Raw genomic sequence first — 20545 nt, forward strand, 5'->3', positions numbered from 1 at the left:
GCTGTGATCCTGACCTCACTAAATTGTCTATGTCTTCAAACGTCCAGGTTGTATTGGGGCCACAGTGGCCCATGAAGGCCCCCCGTGGGCAGCTGGGGCAGCAGGTTATTCTGCAAGCTGTGTACTTTCCACAAGTTCCTTTGCCTCCTGGGAACTAAATTCAAGATGGTGGTGATCAATTCAAACCCCCAGACAATTTGGATCTTGGCAGCCTCGGCAGTGAGTTCTTTACCTGGTAATTTAGTGGCAATTTTCTATCCCCTAGAGAAGCCTGCCTGTGGATGGAGGCACAAGTCTGTACCTAGCCCATGGCCCACCAGACATGAGAGCAAATAGGCACTTCCGGTCACCTGCTGTCATCACCCTCTAGTCCACTGACCGTCTTGACTTCCTCCTGACCCCTGTGCCAGTTCCCCTGTGTCTCCTGGAATTCTTAGTGCTGAAATTCACCAGAGCCCTGTCCTTAGTGCTCTGGTGTCTGCTCTACCCTCTTAGCCTTCCAATCCCATCTCAATGGGTTTAAATGTCATTTAAAGGCCAGTGACTTCCAAATCTCTCTCTCTCTAGCCCTGACATTTCTCCTGAATTCTAGGTGAATTTAGCCCATTGCCTACTCTCCATGGCCATGGGAATATCTAATTGATTTGCAGACTGAAGGTGTCCAACCTGAACCTGCTCCTCACACAGACTTCCCTAAGTTGAAAGAAATTCAATTATTTAAGTTTCACAGGGAAAAATATAATAACCTGTGCATAATCTTTGGCTCCTTTCTTTCTGTCGCCCTTCCTTAAGTCCACAAGCAAATCAAGTTGACTCTGTTTCAACGTGTATCCAAGGATCCTATCCCATCTCACCGTCTACCCTTCCAACACCCTGGGTGCATCTCCAACCGTCTCTCCCGGCTTGCTGCTGTTGCCTTCTCACTGCCTTCCCTGCTTGCATCTTCACCCCCATCCCCAGTCTAGACTCAGCACAGTAGGTGGTTAAAGGGACCCTTTCAATACCTATTTCACTCCACAACTCTGCTCCATTCAAAGCCTTCCAATGGCTTCCCATCACTCCACAGCTCTACTCCACTCAAAGTCTTCCAATGGCTTCCCATCACTCCACAGCTCTACTCCACTCAAAGTCTTCCAATGGCTTCCCATCACTCCACAGCTCTACTCCACTCAGAACCTTCCAATGGCTTCCCATCACTCCACAGCTCTACTCCACTCAAAGCCTTCCAATGGCTTCCCATCACTCCACAGCTCTACTCCACTCAGAACCTTCCAATGGCTTCCCATTTCATTCAGAATAAAAAAAATCCAAAATCTTCACAATGACAAAAAGAAGAAAAGAAAAAGCCCTGCTTGTTATGAACTCCCATCACCTTCTAGGCCATCTTCCATCCCTCTGCCCTGTCTCCCTGAGCTCCCTCCACACCGGGATCCTTGGATCCTAGGACACATCAAGGACACTGCTGCTGGGGCATCTGTACAGGCTCTTCCTGCTGCCTGGAAGGCCTCTCCTTTCTCTGTCCCCAGCTAGATACTCATGTGCTCACCTCCCTTTCCTCCTTCAAGTTTCTCTGCATGAGTTGCCACCTCACAGAGACCTCTATGACCACCCTACCATTAACAGTGCTGTCACATTCCTCAGCCCCTTTCCTGACTCAATTTCTGATCTCCATCAACCCAACACCTTCTGACACTCTACAGCATATGTATTTGTGGCCTTGACTATTCACCAACTGTGTCCCTCAGCGAGAATCCAAGTGCCCCCATTTCTTTCTCATGTAGGGTTACGTCCCAAGCACCCAGAAGATGTGATACCAAGTGGGTGGTTATCCGAGATGTGTTAAACGAGTTAGCATTTTTCATTCTTTTTTAACTTTTAAGTTCAGGAGTAGGTAAACTTGTGTTATAGGGGTTTGTTGCACAGATTATTTTGTCACCCAGATGTTAAGCCTAGAACCCATTCCTTAGTTTCCTGATTTCTTTATTTCTTGCTTATGCCTACCACAGTACTAAAAATGAACTCGATGGTTTGTGTCCAAAACCTCACTTCAATATTTTCAAAAGTGTGACTTCTGTTGTTTATTTTATAACAAGAGGATGGGAGGCAGTTTATTCGTGTCAGAGAGGACAGGCCCCAGTGTGTGTTGTTCCCCTCTTGGTGTCCATGTGTTTTCATCATTGAGCTCCCACTTATAGGCAAGAACATGCAGTATTTGGTTTTCTGTTCCTGCATTAGTTTGCTAAGGATAATGGCCTCCAGCTCCATTCATGTCCCTGCAAAGGACATGATTTTGTTCTTTTTTATGGCTGCATAGTATTTCACGGTTTATATGTACCATATTTTCTTTATCATTCTTTACATGTTCACTTCTCCTTCCACCTTGGTCTGCGAGCCCTGTGAGGAAAGAAAGAGGATCTTAAACTGTGTCTCTGCCTTTAATAAAGGGCATAGTTCAGAGCAGGCAGCCAGAGTTTGAAAAATAAGTGAACGAATAAACAAAGAAACTAACATGCACATGCTGTCTCCAGCACCGACATCATCCTCTTCTTCTCTTACATACAGAAACTATTCTGCCTCCCATCCTCTCATTTCAAATGAACAACAGAAGTCATACATTTTTTAAACATTGAACTGAGGTGTTGGGCACAAACATTGAATCCGTTTTTAGTACTGTGATAAGTACGAGCAGGGAATGAAAAATAGACTGCTACACTGGACTTCTACCATAGGGTCTTACTTTTTGGTGGTTTGCTATTTTGCAATGTGTTATGTGTTTTGGGCTGAACTGTGTCTCCCTCAAAATTCATATGTTGAAGTCCTAATTCCTGCTACCTCAGAACACAATTGTATTTGGAGACAGGGCCTTCAAAGGTGTAAATTAAAATGGGCCCACTTCAGGAGAAACCAACCCTACTGACGCCTTGACCTCACACTTCCAGCCTCTTGAACTGAGAGAGAGCAAATTTCTGTTGTATAGGCCAGCCAGTCGATGATACTTGGTTATGACAGCCCTGGCAAATGATACACAGTGGCGATTACATTACCCAGCAGAGCACGAGATTTCAAAAATCACACCTTCAATTATTGATTGCTCAGAAATCAGAAGGGTTTCCTTTTGCCTTTCTGGTGACACTGTCATGAATAAGACAGATTCATGCCAATAAAGGACATCCCATCATGTCAAACCCTGGTAAACATTCCAAACACGAAGGCTATTTCCATTCTACAGCAGAGTATCTGTTTCAGTCATCATTTCTACCATAAGATGGTTTTATCATAAATGGCCACTTCTCCTTATAATTAATCAATCATCAGATAATACTTTGCACTGTACTTACTTCTAAATTTTATTTATTTATTCTTTCATTCATTACTTATTTACTTTTCATAGAGAAGCCTGACACACTTTCTGAGCTAAATTCTTGACCTTTATATGACCCTCACCAACTATTCAAACACAAGAGTCCATTTAAAAACATTATGAGTCGATTTAACAGAAATCCAAAAATTCTCTTCTTTTTTTGTCCTATTCACTAAAGAAATACCAGAATGACATATATAAATTGGAAACCATTTCCCGCTTGCAAGCATATCTTAAATTGATACAGCCAAGAATATTCCTTATAATTGTTAAATTAATTTAGATATTCTTGATATATTGTTCTTTGCATGAAAATCACTCATCATTCTTACTTGGCTATTTGCCTTTTTTGCAGGAAGAGAGAAAGTTCCACAGGACACTCCAAAGAACGTCTTCAGCAGATGGGGTCTAAAGCATCTCACCACTTTCTGACTGGTCTTGCAACTCAGGTTTCCTCTTACTGCAGCAAACACTTCACACCCAAAGCACAATATTAAGATTTGCTACTGGAGTCTTAAAGTACCGAAGAGAGCATGAATTTTCCTTAAAGGAAAATAAAGATAAATAATTATACTTTTTGTGGGTAGGCCTCCTACAAAACCTCCTCAAAGGCCCAATATCTGCAGCTTCCCCCACTGGCAGACATGCAGGTATATGAAGCAGCGTTGACTAAATGTCAAGGCAACCTGCAAACATTGTTAAAACCTAATAAATCATCTCCTGATTAATTTTAGCTGAGAGCACAGAATCCTATTAGGCTCAGCTTAAATGTTAGAAGGAAACTAGAATGATTCGAAAGAAACCCAGCTCTGCAGATTGTTTCCCATTTAAAAACTATGTTATCAAAGACCGTATTCTAAATACCTTCTTTCATTGCTGCATCAGTTCAATAAATGCCAACCAATCTCAAGTGGTCTGCTACCATACCCCGCGTCATAAGGGTTAAAACAGAAAAGTCACATTTCCAAAATTCTCTGTTTGTTAAGCTTATCTAAAGAGTATCTATTATTTTTTGAAATAGGCCATGGATTTATATTTTTTAAGCAATCTGACTCTGATTTTTATTTATTGAATTAAATGAGGTTTACATCAAATATTTCATGCAAATCATAATTAAATTTGTCTCCTCTTTTGTGCTCCAAAGCACTTTTGGATGAGCTATTAGTATCTTAGTCATGTATCTTTATGGGGTATGTTTGGTTATCAAGCCCCAGTGGGACCAGAGCAGTGGTTTACAAGCCAGCAACTCCTCTGATTAGCACCTCTATCACACCAATTGTCAAATGTTTAGAATTTCATCCCTGTATATACACACACAATACATATAATATAGTTACTTCTTTCTTACAAGGAATTTTATTTATTGAATTGCAATTTCATTGTCTGCTTCAAAGAGTGTATTTGTGTTTGCTGGATTCATTTACTCATAGAACTAGACTTCTCATAGATGGTCTGGCAGCCAGCAGTAGTTTTCTGGCTACAATGCTAGACGTGTCACATCTCCAGATGAGGGGTGTAAGAATTATGCCAAAGGGTACCATCTCCATACTCTGTACTGAGATAGGATTATGCTCTAGGCCGTTAGGTAATGATATGGCAGAGTTCTTTTGTGAACTGAGAACCCTAGTGAAAGCAGAGTTATCAAGTGTATCAAATTTAAGAGTAGTATTTTTACTTCAAACCAGGTGAGTTTTGACAGAAAGGTCTTGATAGCAAATGGACCAAGCTTCATTATGGAATTAAAGATGAGCAAAGAATCTATGATGTTTTCACATCCTCTTGGCCTTCTAACACTCAAGATTAATTTAACCAGAAGAGTTTCCAAATCCTGGGGGATCTGCTTCCACTTAAGGAGGTAGGGGAGGAATGGACACCTACTTTTGACATCTAATTACGTGGGGCATGAGGACACACTGTAAAACACATACTGTATGCCTCTGGGGAAAGGGGGTTATTCCACTGTAAATAATAAGTTTATGGTTTCCTGCAAAGCAACCCTGAAAGTTCCAACTAACTAAATTTTCATGCTTACTTCAAAACTAATGCTGCCCCATTTCTTTTCTTTTTCATAGACTATTTCCTATTACCCTGATTCTTCACAATATAATGTAAATATGGATATATATTTACATGTAGTTCAACAAGAATTGTAAACATCCTTTGTATTGATTACGTATTTAATGGTATTCTTAGAGTTTGTAAATCCCTGTCTAGATTCTTAAATAGTTTGTTTAAAATTAGATTTCACTGGCAATCTACCTGTTCTTTAATTCAAATCCCATCTCTTCTCCATACCCAACCACATGGGCTCTAGCATTGTTGTGTAAATGTTAGACATTTTCCTTAAGCACAGTTCTAAAGGACTTCAATAGAATCACACTATCCAGATTGCATAGTTCTGGTAAGCGATGTTCACTTTCAAAAAGGAAGAAGTCCCCGAAGTTTAAAGTTTATCAAGTCAGGGTAGAAGCTATTTCTTCATAAAAGCAGAATGGAACTGTCATTATCAATGGAGCATTTCACTCAGGTTTAATTATACAGCAATAATTCAAATGTTTATTTGAAGAAAAAGATGGATAATAGTAAACTTTATAATCCACTAGCTGTTAAAATCTAATTGTCATTTGACTGTCTTGCCTTATAGTACATATTGTGATGGAATTTTTGTGAATATTGCTAAAATAGTTCAAAATAAAATGTAGAACTCCATTAGATTATCCAGTTCTCTTTTATCAGAAATTCTGAGCAGAGAAAAAGTGACTTGTTATTATAATGTTTATGAAAGAAGAAAAATAATTATTAACAATTGATGTTCATTCAGCCCTTATACTGTGCCTAGCACTGTTCTAAAACACTTGAAATTTATTATCTCTTTAAACCCTCTTAAGAATCATATAAGGTAGGTGTTCTTTTATTACCTTTTCATAGTTAATGAGAAAAGAACAGAACAGATATAACTTGCCCAAGCTCACATAGCAAGAAAGTGATAGGGAAATGACTTAAATTCAGGCTGTTTGATCCCATATCCTGCATTCTAACCACCGCATGGCATTTCATCAGAAACCACCTGAGCACAGGAGGTGCTGCCTGTGAGCCTGTGCTGAGATCTGGGAAGCCAGTCACCCTCGTTTTCCTTTCTCTGACTCCAAATCAGGTACTTCAGGACAGGTTCTTCCAACCAGCAGTGGAAGGGAGAAAAAAACTTTCTCCTTGGTAAAACAATATACAATATGTTTTATCTCTCAAAAATCTTGCAATCTATCAGCAAAGTAGATTCAAAAATAAGAGTTTGCTTAAGTAGTATATAAGACAATGAGGATTCTACATCATGTCATTTCTTTTTATTAATTTTTTATTAATTACATGTCTTGTTTTTATGAGAATGTTTTAATGAGAACTCTGGACACCGTAGAAACAGAAGCTACTTTTTTGAGTAGCAGTGACTTGATCAGTTTATGATATTGACAAAGAAATAGGAATGACATTATTAAATATAGGTTGGCCAATGAAAGTGTAGTCATACATATAGAACTTTGAGGAGCAAGGCTTTGACCATACAATTTATAGGAGCACCTTGATAGCATTGATCTTTTATACTTATATTGAATTAATATTATTATAGTCTCAGACAATAAGCCAGAGTGCTCAAAATTTCTCAGAACAGTTTAGAAGCATCCTTTAGTTAACCTGCATTGATTATTGGTTAGGGTTATCAGCAAATGGACAGAGAATGACCAAGTTATAGATTACCTTTCAAAGAGTCAAATCTGCAAGTTCTACGCTAAATCAGCACCAAGGGATGCCAAGAACAAAAGCATTAATATCGATACTTGGTGCCCACAAACATCAAGTATTTATTGACCATACGCACTGCATGCCAATAACCTCTACAAGTATTTACCGATTTAGTCTTCACATCATCCCTGCAAGGAAGATACCACTATCTCCCACTGTGCAGATTTATACATGCCTTTATTCAACAACTTTTCCTTCCTTCCCAAGCTTCATGCAGTTATGTCACTTGCCCAGGGTCACACAGTTCTAGAGGCAGCATACTTCTTTAAACCCAGTCAATGTGACTCTCCAACTGGCACTATTTCTGGAACATGTATGGTCTCTAGATTTTGCATAGCACAGACCCCATGGCCTCAGTTACAGAAACAATGAATTTCCTTCTGTTGGTTCCTTAACTCTAGCAGAAGGAGGTGTATTAGTTCATTCCCATCCTATTATAAAGAACCACCTGAGACTGGGTAATTTATTAAGAAAGAGGTTTAATTGACTCACAGTTCTGCAGGCTGTACAGGAAACATGGCTGGGAGGCCTCAGGAAACTCACAGTCATGGCAGAAGGGTGAAGAGGAATAAGGCAACTTCTTCACATGGTGGCAGGAGAGAGAGAGCAAAAGTGGAGGTGCCACACTATTTTAAACAACCAGATCTCATGAGAACACACTTGCTATAGCCAGAACAGCAAGAAAGAAATCCATCCCCATGATCTGATCACCTCCCACTAGGTCCCTCCCCAACACTGAGAATTACAATTCAACATGAGATTGTGGGTGGGACACAGAGCCAAACCATATCAGGAGGCAAAGATGAACAATTAGCAGAGAGAAAGTATGTACAATGTCCTTCAGAACACAAGCTATGACACAGCGAACGGCTTGTCCATACTTCTCCATCCATACCTTCTAGATGTCCCTTGGTGACTTCCCTGCATTCACCTGCCCCTTGCTTGAAGGATGTACCCCTGGCTCATGGACAGAAGTGCATCACACTCAGGGAGGGTCCAGCAAACCACTGAGAGCAATGGTGCTGAGCAGCCACTCATTATTTTATTGAACAGATATTCATTGAGTCCTGTATGGGTCGGGATGAGCAAGATTCTGCTGTCAAAACTAAGCCCCTGCAAATCTTCAGAGGTTTCAATAAAGTGGAGGTTTGTTTTTGCTTGTGTCATAGTCCAGTGTGACTCAGGCAGCTCCCACTGGAATCTCCTTCCATTCTCTCCACCTGTGGTGCTGCCATCTCACTTACCTGGCCTCTGTGATCACAGTGGAAAGGTGGACAGAGGAGGAGAGTGGAGCAGAGGTTTCTTTGGCCAAGCTAGAAGTAGTGTCTGTAACTTCTACCCACACTCCATTGACTAAAGCTGATAATCTAGTCCTAACCTAACTACAAATGTAGCGAGAAAACAGATTCCTCCTATGTTCTCTAAATGGGAAACCTATTTGACAGGCGTGTGGTCCACCCCTGTGACACACATCTACTACCTGACTGCAGTGTAACTGGGAATATTGTGGCCCCTACATCCAGGCCCCTAAAACCTATAGGGAAGTCAAGAAATTACAGGCAGTGACAGCTCCGTATAATAAACGCTCTTATGAGAGAGGTGTTTTAGGGGCAACACCACCAGACTTTGAGGGTCCAGGAAGGCTTTCTGGAGGAAGAGATATTTATCTAGAGACCCAAAACATAAAGAGGAGTTAGCAAAGTCAGAGAGAAAGAAAGATCTTCCAAGGAGAAGAAAGTGCCTGTAGTCAAGGTCAGAAATGAGAACACCTGAGTGGTGCTCATAACCAAGAAAATGTCAGTGTGGCTTGAGTACAGCCCAGGGGAGAGTTTCACAAGATACTGGTGGAGTCTTGATTGATGTGAAATGCTAGTGAAACCATTTAAAATTATTTACATGGGCCTGCAAAGTGTTACTCTTCAGTACCAGAACTGTAGACACCGCATATGTACAATTGGATCAAGGGTCCTTTGTTTAATTAGATCTGAAGCTCCTCATATATTTTTCCTTCGAATAAAAGTCCATTTTAGCTTCAAGTGCAATGACTCCTTCCATGCAATTTCAAACTTCCTTGTAAAAGACTTTGGAAAAATGTGTTGACAATTTCCTCTTCTGATGATATGACCGTCTGGGACTCTGATCTCAAGTGTGAAAAATTGGCCCACTCTGAAGAGGCTTGAGCATGGTTTCCTGCTGCTTATGGATGAAGGAGCTGTAGCTCACATGCAGCTCACAAGCAGTTTCCAGCCACAGCTCTGCACTTTGTTCTCTTAAGGAACAAAGGATGGCCCCAACAGCTTTGGATCAACTCTGCAAAGCTACTGGTAAAGCCTTCAGCAATGTAACAATTTTACTTGTGAAATCAAAATACATGAATATTTGATTTGCTTTGCTTCTGCAAATGTACCTTCAAGAACTTCATGTTCTCCAGCTGGGTGGGCCACAGTGAAGCACTTCTTTGAGCCCCACACTCAGTCAATGGCTCAATGTCTTTGTCAATGCCCTCAATGTTGTTTCTCTCAAGATATATCAAAGGCCCCTGAGCACACATCCATCAGAAACAGGTTGACCAACATCAAACTCTTCAATATAACCCCAACAGCAAAGTTAAAGGTAGCATTTACTCCCATTCCTAAGTGATGCTGCCTTCACATGGGTACCAGAAGCATCTGAAGGCAGGGCTTCACTGCTCACTGGCTGCTGTTTTCTGAGTCAAATGACCAATCCTCACCAAGAAAAGTGAGTTGGCAATGAGCACAATTTCAAACTAACCTTAATTATCCCTGTATTCACTTCTATGAGGGTCAGTGGAAACCCCAAGACAAGCTGGAAAGGGCCCATCCCAGAAGGTTACCTGCTTCCAGAGGCATGCACCCCCTGGGATGTTTCTAAGCCGACCGTTTCTTAATGCTCCTAAGCCATGTCATCCTAGGGTCAAACACGGGCACTTAGTAGGACTCAGAGGAAAGAACCCCTCAAGGTTTCTCATAAGTCATCTCTGGGAGGATCCCAGGCTGTACTCAAGAACAAATGTTTCCTACATTTTAAAATAAAGAGTTTAATTGCATTGTTTGTAACTCAGAGGATAAATGCTGGAGGGGATGAATACCCCATTCTCCATGACGTGCTTATTTCACATGACATGCCTGTAGCAAAACATCTCATGTACTGGCCGGGCACAACGGCTCACACTTTGGGAGGCTGAGGCAGACGGATTACTTGAGGTCAGGAGTTCGAGACCAGCCTGGCCAACATGGTGAAACCCCATCTCTACTAAAAATACATAAATTAGCCGGGTGTGGTGGGCAGTGCCTGTAATCTCAGCTACTCGGGAGGCTGAGGCAGGATAATCGCTTGAATCCCAGAGGCAGAGGTTGCAGTGAGCCGACATGGCATTCCAGCCTGGGTGACAGAGGGATACTTGGTCTTAAGAAAAAAAAAAAGACAAGAAAAAGAAAAACAAACAACAAAAAAAACCTCATGTACCCCATAAATATATACACCTACTGTGTACCCACAAAAATTTAAAAAGTAATAATAATAAATAATAACTGTTTTCAAGATTCATCAATTTCCAAGAGTTCTGCAGCTTTGAAATCTGTGAGGTGTCTTGCAGTGCTCTCAATAGCCACTGTGAACCTGTCTTCCTCCAGGCATCACAATTTCCCCCAGGACTCAGCCCTGCCCTCCTCAGCTCTGCGTCACTAAGCCCTGCTGCTGCTGGTTGAGCTGTCACCACAGGAGCTGTGGGGAAGGCTCATCCCTTGCCCCTTGGATCTAAGTGGCTAAGAAACACTGGTTCCCTGGCTCTCAATGGGTTGGAGCCATGCTGTGTTCCATGTGGAAGTTGGGAGAATGCCTCTTCCTCATTTGTAACACGGTGTGATATGGTTTGGCTGTGTCCCCACCTAAATCTCATCTTGAATTGTAGTTCCCATCATGCCCACATGTCATGGGAGGGACTTGGTTGGAGGTCATTGAATCATGGGGGGCGGGTCTTTCCCATGTTGTTCTCATGATGGTGAATAAGTCTCATGAGATCTGATGGTTTTATAAAAGGCAGTTCTCCTCACACATGCTCTCTTGCCTGCTTCCATGTAAGATGTGCCTTTGCTCCTCCTTTACCTTCTGCCGTGATTGTGAGGCCTCTCCAGTCATATGGAGCTATGAGTCCATTAAACCTCTTTTTTCCTTACAAATTACCCAGTCTTGGGTATGTCTTTATTAGCAGTGTGAGAACAGACTAATACACGGTGTCGAAAAATTCTTCCTCTCAGGTAAATTATTACATTCTTACAGATTCTTGCACTTAAAAGTATTTTAATGTATGTACACTTTCTCGAATTGTATTAGAAGGATCCTACCCTACTACAAGCTCAGAAACAAGTGCATGGAAGATGGCAGACAAACCTGAGTCACAAACACTCATCTGTGTTCAAATGCTCTCTTGTGTCTGATGACACCAATCCAGTGTATGTACCTGACTCCTCCTTCTGAAAGCGTTGGGATGAACCATAAGCCAGCCATCCTGCTGTGTAGTTATATTGAAATCCAATGTGGAAAAACGCTCAGATTCCCTCACATTAAAACATGTCAGTTTCCTGAATCTTAGGCCTACACTGGCACTCTATCTGCTTAGGTTAATCAGAACCTTAGGACTGAAGCTGGGTTTCTCAGACCCAGCTTTAAAGCATATTCCACCACCTGGAAAGGGTAATTACTTTACAGCAGTCGATGGTAACACCATAAGAGCAAAAGGAAAATGCAGAAAGCATACTCAGTATCCAGCTTCACTGACAAGTCTTATGGGAAAGAGTCTCCCAGACTGAAGATGATAGCTCATATGCGAGTTATCGCAAGGGACAACTCATTGCAGCAATTAGCAGGACACTGGGTGACTCCAAGTGCAGCCTCTCTTGGCCAGAGCCCACAGAGGAAGTCTGTGTTTCAGCATCTGTTTCCTTTGCCTTTTTTCCCCTTTTCATCTGAGCCTCCTTCCTTCACCACAGATGTCCACCCTCAGTAGGAATCAGCAAACAATCTGTAGTAGGTATTTGTCTCTAGGGGTGCTGACACTTTTTGCTGAATTCAATTTTACTTTCATTTACTGCCTTAACATAATCTGTATTTTAACTTTTTCATTTCTGTGGAATGAAACAAATTTCTTTTTCTGCTATCAGTAAAAGAAATGCTAGGCGTCTGTAAATAAGCAGATAAATATTTGTTGGGGAACGAATTCCTGCAGTAAGTTTGGGTTTCTTTTGAGGGAAGCTAATGGTCTTGCATTTCAGAACCAGCAGACGTGGGTTCAGGTCTCAGCTCTCATTAGCTGTGTGCCTAAACCTCTTGCATCTGTCTGCCTACATAGAACACTGTGGCTCACACTGAAATTACGTGATTGTTGAGAAAATGTAATGAGACAATGTGTTTGATGCTTAGAAGGTACTTAAACATTATTTGGCTCTCTGGAGCACTCAAAAGGACACCAGTCCTGAAGTGAATATTTGAAAGCAACTTTGGGGGGAGTTGTAAAATGAACCAGCTCTGCACAGCCTCACCCCAGGTCAGATGAGCAGGAGGAAGGCTACAACCATGGCTCCAGGAAAGCTATGTCCAGGGTTTGCTGAGGGTGGCAGAATTGATGAGCTTCTCATTGGCCTTTCTCCAGTTTCAACAGTGTGCCCATGTGTAAGCACAGCTCCAGGGCAGGAAGGTTCCAGGGATGGCCTCTCTGTGACCCCTCTCCTTACCTGAGCACAGGTTAGAGCTTCCAGCCACTGGTACCCTCCCGTGCACACATCTGGACCTGACAGCAGGTTGGCCTTCTGTTAGTGGGGTCCTCATGAGTTTTCAAGTCTCCGTCCTTGGCTCCATCCCTTCATTGATAGGTTTGACTGTGTCTCTCTGCTTTCTATGTTATTTTTACTTCTATAATACGACTTCCAAAAAGTCATGACTCATTAGAATGCAGTGGTTTCATTAAAAGAAGCATTGCTACATTTTTAATGTACATTTACACCAACGGATCTAAATGGAGTTTAGTGTGAGATGAAAGGGAGGAAGCCATGGTTGGAAAACACCCAAAGAGGAAAAACGACTCTGCCAGACTGGGTTTCTGTCACTAGTGAGGGAGGAGAGCTGCAGATGACTGGAGTTCCCTTTTACTTTTCTTTTCTTAGATTTATATGGTGCTTCTACTTCAAAGAGCTCCATTCAAGTGCCCACGTCCTAAGCATCTTTTAAAACAGAACAGACATAAGTGAGCTGAGGTGTAGCCCTGCAGAGAGGAAAGAAAATGGTCTAAACTGGCCGTGCAAGTTGGCCTGGGTCTGTGTGCCTGCTTCTAAGGGAGGCCATCAGCAAATGCAGGAAACGAACCTTCCAGAGTATTTGTTTGGGTTTCTTTACCTCATTTATCTGAGGACTGGAAAAAGAAGCCATGTTTGAGGCCAGAGGAGAATGACAGTTTGACCAAAGGAGCTGATAAACAGTTGAGAGCTGTTTAAAAATGGCAGATTACCCCCAAAGTGCTGTGGAGCCCAGGACCGTCACAAGGACTCACCTGCTCTTCTCTGCTGTGACTTTTGCGACAAGCAAAGATATGAGCTCACTAACAAAAACTTGACTGAAATCCTAGTATGACCCAGGAACTAGAATAAGGGACATGCAAGTGGCAAAGATTGTCTCTCAAGAAGTCAAATGGGAAGGTCCCTCTTTAAAAATTAAGCAGCTCCGTGCCTCCCCCACACCCTACTCCAAACCCCTCGGTGGAATGCAGGTAAAACCCCTAAGAATGGAGGGTGATTTGAAGGTGTAACATCACAGCATTAGACGCATCTCAGCAGATCTGAGTCTGACAAGGTAAACGGTAAACGCGTGTTCATTCGACAAACAGTTATTAGTTGTCACCTTCTACGTACCAGGTATTAAAAAAAGGTCCCTTCCCTGAAAACAAAACAGAAAACAACCAACCAACAAACAAAAGCAGCCAAACAGCAAGAACAACTCACAGTTTCTGGCCTTAGTCGCAGCAAATTAGAACCCATCATGATGGGTGCCACGCTGGTTTTCTGCACAAGCGGCAACAGGAAAAGTGGAGAGGTGAGCAGGCATCGTGCAGGGGAGGCGAGCAGGGGCCCGTCCATCAGAGTCAGATGCACTGGGACATATGTACGACAATGGATTTATTCTAGGGCTGCGACCTTATGCAGTTGTGAGCACTGCTCATGCTGTGTACGAAGCTGTGGCTCCTGCTGCGCCTGAGGTCACAGGAAAGATGGCCAGGGACGGGAGAGCAAGGACAAGGTGGGGCTGTAGGGACAGGAGAACCTGCAACAGTGGACTGGGGCCTTCATGGTCTCTCACACCTCCTGGCCCCTGACCACGTGGGATGTGTGATCTGAAGGGGATGCTGGTCTCCTTTCCCCCAAGCATGCACGTAGCTGAGCAATGGGAAAAGCTGCAGAGGAGCCTGTCAGGGAAGAGGGACTGGGAGGTCCACTACTGACCCAGGAACGTGGTGAGCAGCAGGTCTGCTGCACCGCAGACACAGCAGCCGTGCCAGTGCCAGTCTGCAAACACTGCAAGCACGCCTCTTCGGGCCCTGCTTTCTTGGAAAGATGCAGCCAAGGGGGTCCCAGGAAGAGTCCTCCCAGCTTAGCTGGGGTGACCCAGTCCAAATGGACCACACCAAGCACAAGAGCCCAGTATGCTGACCTGCTCACAGCACAGCTGACCTGCTGACCTGATCCCAGCCAGGGTGTGGGATCCCTGGCTGAGTGGGACCAGGTCCAGCCTCCTGCAGGCACTAAGCTTGCACTCTGGAGCTGTGCTGCATGTGCCCAGGTGGAGGGAGGCCTGTTTCCAGGGCACTCACAGGCCCTGCAGGTGCTAAATGCATGCTACAGGCAGAGATGGCCACGCTGAAGAATTTGTGGGACCATTGCTTCAAAGCAGAGGGAGCACGTGCTGGAAGACACCCCTTCAGGGTAAGGCCAATGAAAAAGGAAGTCCTTTGGACATTGTCCAGTCGGCGTTGCTAGTTTGTGCACACCTGCATTATAGAAAAGTGACTTTAAAATGTTTGTGCAACTTGGTTTCATTTATTTCCACAAGATTTTTAATACCTAACTGCCCTAAAATCAATTGCATAAACACTCCTCCAGATACCCAGTGGGCAATTTATATGAGCAGAAATAATTTACATTAAAAAAAAAAATCTCTGTTTTCAGAAAATGAGACTGGAGACTTCTCAAAGAAGAGGCACCGTAATTACAAGCTCCTTAAAGGCAGGACTCTGCTTTTGGCACCAGGGCTTCTCCTGCTTATTAGAATCACCTGAGGAAACCAATTAAAGCAGAATATCTGGGGTGGAGAGAGGGGTGGAGCCCCCGGGGTGGAGCCCCCGGGGTGGAGCCTAGGCATCTGCATTTTCTAAAGTCTTCCTGCTGATTCCAAAGTGCGGCCATCAGACAGCACATTTTAGTTGGATCAAATTGAGGCGTCAAAATGTCTCAGACAAACTGAAAATGCCAACTCAAGGTTCAGTTACTCCACAGTTTTGCTCTTTTTTTCCAGCACTACTGGCATACACATCTGCCAATCAAAGGTACAGATCATAAAGATTTACTTACAAAGGGTAATCATAATAGCAATAAAAACAACAAGACAAGGCCAGGTATGGTGACTCACACCCGTAACGTTGGCACTTTAGGAAGTCGAGGTGGGAGGATCACTTGAGGCCAGGAGTTCAAGACCAGCCTGGGCAGCATAGCGAGATCCTAAAAAAACTTTAAAAAGAAAAATTAGGGCCAGTTGGATTAAGCTATATTTAAACCCACATGACCTCAGTGTTTCAAAATAATCAGAAGTATGGAATTTACTCCCTCTCATCTGTGCCTTTTAACCTTGCCTGTCACATTCCTGCCTCTTAAAAAGATAGTCAAGGACCGTAAGGAATTGCAGGAAATCTCACTGTAGGTGAACGAAGTCTATTTCCTTCGTCCTTCACTGCGAACCTCTCACTCTTAAAACCAACCAAATGCACAGGCTCAGAGGAGACCAGCTTCAGTACGAGTGAAGAACAAAAGCTATGAATTTCAAATCCTAGCTTCTTAAATAACTTAACTCAGCCAATAAGCATCACATAAAATTGATTCCTAATAAGGAAATGAATAAACACTACTTATTAGCTTTGGTACATATATAGATGTAGAGAAATTATGGCCTAATCAATGACTTCTGTGCCTCCTCCTCCATATTCTTCGCTGCAGAGAACGTTACCCACATGGTCGTCAAACAGCCTGCCTCTAACAGAGCCCACCAGCGACCGGCCTCTGCCTCCTCTCCCACAGCAGCAAAGGGACAACTCCACTAGGCACCAGCTCTGTGATCTTTACAGATAGGTTTCCATGTCCTGTCTGTAAAATGGGACTAAAACTAGTACTTCCATCACTGTATTGTGAAGATTAAATGAGATCATCCGTGTTGAGTCTTAACACATGGCATTAAAATGGCAGCTGACACTTTTCCTTGCAGTGTTGTCTATGAATTTTATGTTGCTCCAGCACACACTTGTAGGCAGATGCCATTTCACACTTCTTATTTTTGCATCCTCCCTGCAGCTACCAAAGACGTGTTCAGTAAATCTTCATTGCATTGAATTGGCACTGAATTTTTAACTAACTAGAGATTACTGTTTAAAATAATATATCATTTTATTTTCTAAGGCATTCAAACACTCTCCTTTCAAATAGTTTAATCAGGTGTCATAATTTTTTGTTATTTTTATGTTACTTTATAAAATTATTAATAATACAGTACAGAAAGAATTAGTCCATATCACCTCTGTGGTTTAACCTTCAGTTAAAACATTTTTGGTTTAATAAAGACTGGGAATAGTAAAGAAAGCCTGCAGTGTAATGGTGATTCCGGTCTAAAGAGAGCCTTGAGGATGCATCTGTTGACCTCTCAGTGCTCAGACACAGCAGAAAATGGATGAAACCCCAAAATCAAGATGCTAAGGCAAAGTCAGTCAGGAAGAGTAAAGAGAAAAGAGAGAGGTTTCTACTGCTTATAGAAATAAACAATGCCTAAAAAGTGAAATAAAGCTTGTTGTCAATGGCTTCTTCTCCCCAGGGATGGATGTATATATAATAAAGATTTCCAGAAACATCAACCCATATGGCTTGGTAAGCATGTTCTGAATAGGCTACTTTAAATTCTAGTAGGAATAGACCAAAGTGATTTAAGCTTTTACGTTCCTGTTGTAAATGGGTGTTTCATTTTCTGTGTAAGGTCATATGATTTTTCTAGATTTACAGGTGTATCAAAAGACAACAGTAAAAATTTATTAGTAAGATGTCTGGGCTGAGGTTTAAAATGTTACGAATGTTAAAAATGTTGAAGTGTCAGCCTTCTGCCTTTGCCTGAATATAGTCATTTCTCTTACAACATAAGCTTTCATCAGGCAAATTGGATATAATTGATCTAATAATTAGAGAACACAATTTGAATTATTGCAGCCCTTTATTGATTATGAAGAACCCGTACCTAGTGCCCAGCTGAGAAAAAAGACATTCCAGGCTGACGGAAGCTTTGTTGGAACGGCCAGTGCTTTGTTTGAGACAGGCAAAAAGCTGTGAAAAGCACTGCGTTCATAAGAGTTAGGAAAAGCCTCAGGTCTTGAGTTAGGAACTAAAATGGGAGCTGGGAAACAGATGTAAAAAGCATTGTTCCTAAGAGTTAAGGGGAAGAAAGGTACATTCGTTGTGTGCAATGATTTAATTTAAAATATACTCTAAATATTCAGAGATATTTATGTTTTACAGCGTAACACTTATAGCTATAGAACAGGCAAAAAAAAAAACTTTTTTAATTGAAATTCCTGTAGAATAAACTAATTTGTTGTATAGAGTTTGAAATTCATTGTGACAAAACCTCTTTCCAATAGGAATACATTTCATGTAGAAATTGTACAGGGTTTTCCAAAGAAAGGCAACTAACCAGCTACAAAAGCAAAAATTTTTTGAATAACAGATTTTACTACTCTTTATTGAGTTTGATTCCACAGGCCTAACATTTCCCACAGAAACAGGAGCACTTGGCCATAGCATCTATTTCCTTGACTTGGCCAGTATCAGGCAAAAATCTCAATCCGCAGAATGTAATGCACCAGACCCTCCAAAAACCAGCCATTTTGTCTCATAGATAACCAAAAGCTTTGCCCTTCTGAGTTTAAACATCAAGACACACGCGTGAGTCAGAATGAGACAAGGATCGCCCCTTCACCTGCTTCTCTGGGTGACCGCAGTATCCAATCTGCACACAGAAGAGAACGAGCAGTGATGAGAAAGGCCTCGTCGGAGGCTAGGAGGTAACTTCCTGAGAGAACAACCTGTTTCTCCTGTACTTTCCCCACCTGGAGATGTCATGATTGCTTCTCCCATTCGTCATTCTGGAAAGGTGCCCACCATTTTTCCTGCCACTGACAGTTCATCTATGCTTGGAGTTCTGCTGGTCCCTCCCTCCCCACAAGCTCCAGCAGCCACTGTGTCTTCTTCTTCCATGGACTTCAGACCTCCCCTCAGCACAATGACGTCCCCGCAGAGTGTGTGGTCATGTGAGCAGTTCAAAAGGGTGTCCTCTTTTTTTACTTCTAGGTAAGGAGTAAATTCTAGAAAGATTTTAGCCGAGAAAAAAATAAGTGTATCTCTAGTTGGCCAATGACCACTTAAGATCCATGGCATCAATTAATACAGAATAGCGTATTTGATTATCTTCAAGAGGAATGATGCAATGAAACCACTTTGGTAAACAGGACAACTTAGTACAATCCAGAAACATTATAAAATCTCAGTAACTTTTGTCTCCGTTGCCCGAATTTGCTTACTTTCTGTAACTGCAAGAGGTAGATGTAAACTATGTGAAATACGATGAGTTTAGAACTTATCATGTCTTTACCCAGACTTCTTTTGGGAAACGTGTTGCCTATCATTTCTTCAAAGTACTTGCAGTATATAAAAAATCAAAATGAACGATTAAGAGCTAAGGCTTAAAATCATACAGACCTGGCCCTTCTGTTGTTTATTCTTCCTTCAGAAATAATGACTGAATTATTGAATAGTGATTGAACATGCCACCTACCCCAGTTCTGACGCTTAGTAGATCTTTGATTTGGGGAAAGCCATTTAACATTTTCGAACTTCACTTTTATCAGTTACAAAACTAAGAAAATAACACAGCCTCCCTAGACTGTGGTAAGGATGCAGTGAGATAATGGATGTAAGCATCTGGTGTAGAGCAGCCCTCAATAAATAGTAACTATTGTTATAGCTGTGACTAATGAGCATTTCATGGAGAAAATACATTCTGTGCTCACGTTGGCCTAAGTGTGACTTCCTAGTAAATGTTCTAAGTACTTGATCAGTCACCCTCCTCTCTAAGCCCTGCGTCTTGCAGTCTTAAATAAATCACTCATACGTCCAGACTGAGCTGACAGATAGCCTTTAAATTCAAGCCAAACAATTGAGTGCATAATTTTACAAAACTATTCCTCTGTGGTCTGGGTTTGGTGTTAGAAACATTTGGAAATGCATGTTTGGCCTTTCTGTAGTATCCTTGGAGAAGGAATGGACAGATGAAGGGGTGTTGGCAGTGGCTTAAGTCATTAGCTCTGTAGTGTACTCTGGTGCAAACGCAGAGGGTGACGATGGGAAATCCAGGCAGAGAGCATGATTTTATCCCACACATCAGCTTATCAGATTACAGGGGATGGGGGCAGCAAAAAAGGCAGTGGGAAATAATTTAACATTTTTTCTCCTATCCTGTCCTGTATACAGAAAGATACAACATTATAAGCTAAATCAGTTGGCTAAAGTGTTTCTGAAACTGCTGACATAAAATTGGAAGATCTGAAGGCCAAGGATTGCATTTCCTTCAGTCTAAGTTAATCCATGCTGCATTACACACACAATAATAAACTTACTGATGAGGAGAATGGCATGAATTTCACACACCGTTTCACAGACCCACAGATGTGGAGTTGCAAGGGCATTACATGCCACGAGCCCAGCACACCCTCCTTCTCTCTACCCTCCATCCGTCTACCCTCCTCAGTATTCTACTGGACCTCCTCACAATAGAAGAACAATTATTGCTCCTGAGAACATGCCTTGAATCCCACTGGATTCCAGGTACTGTCTGATCTGTCTTCAGGGATGAACTTATTTATTCTTCCCAAACTCTTATAAGGTAGCTACTCTGACCCCCTTTTTGGATATGAGTAAACCAAAGCAATAGGAAGTAATTTATCTCAGGTCATTCAGCCCCTACAGAGCAGACAAGTACTCTGAGCCCTGTAGCCGGGCTCTGGAGTCTGTGCTACAGTTG

Source organism: Rhinopithecus bieti, unplaced genomic scaffold (assembly GCF_001698545.2).
Source record: "Rhinopithecus bieti isolate Rb0 unplaced genomic scaffold, ASM169854v2 scaffold_84002, whole genome shotgun sequence".
Lineage (NCBI taxonomy): Eukaryota > Metazoa > Chordata > Mammalia > Primates > Cercopithecidae > Rhinopithecus > Rhinopithecus bieti.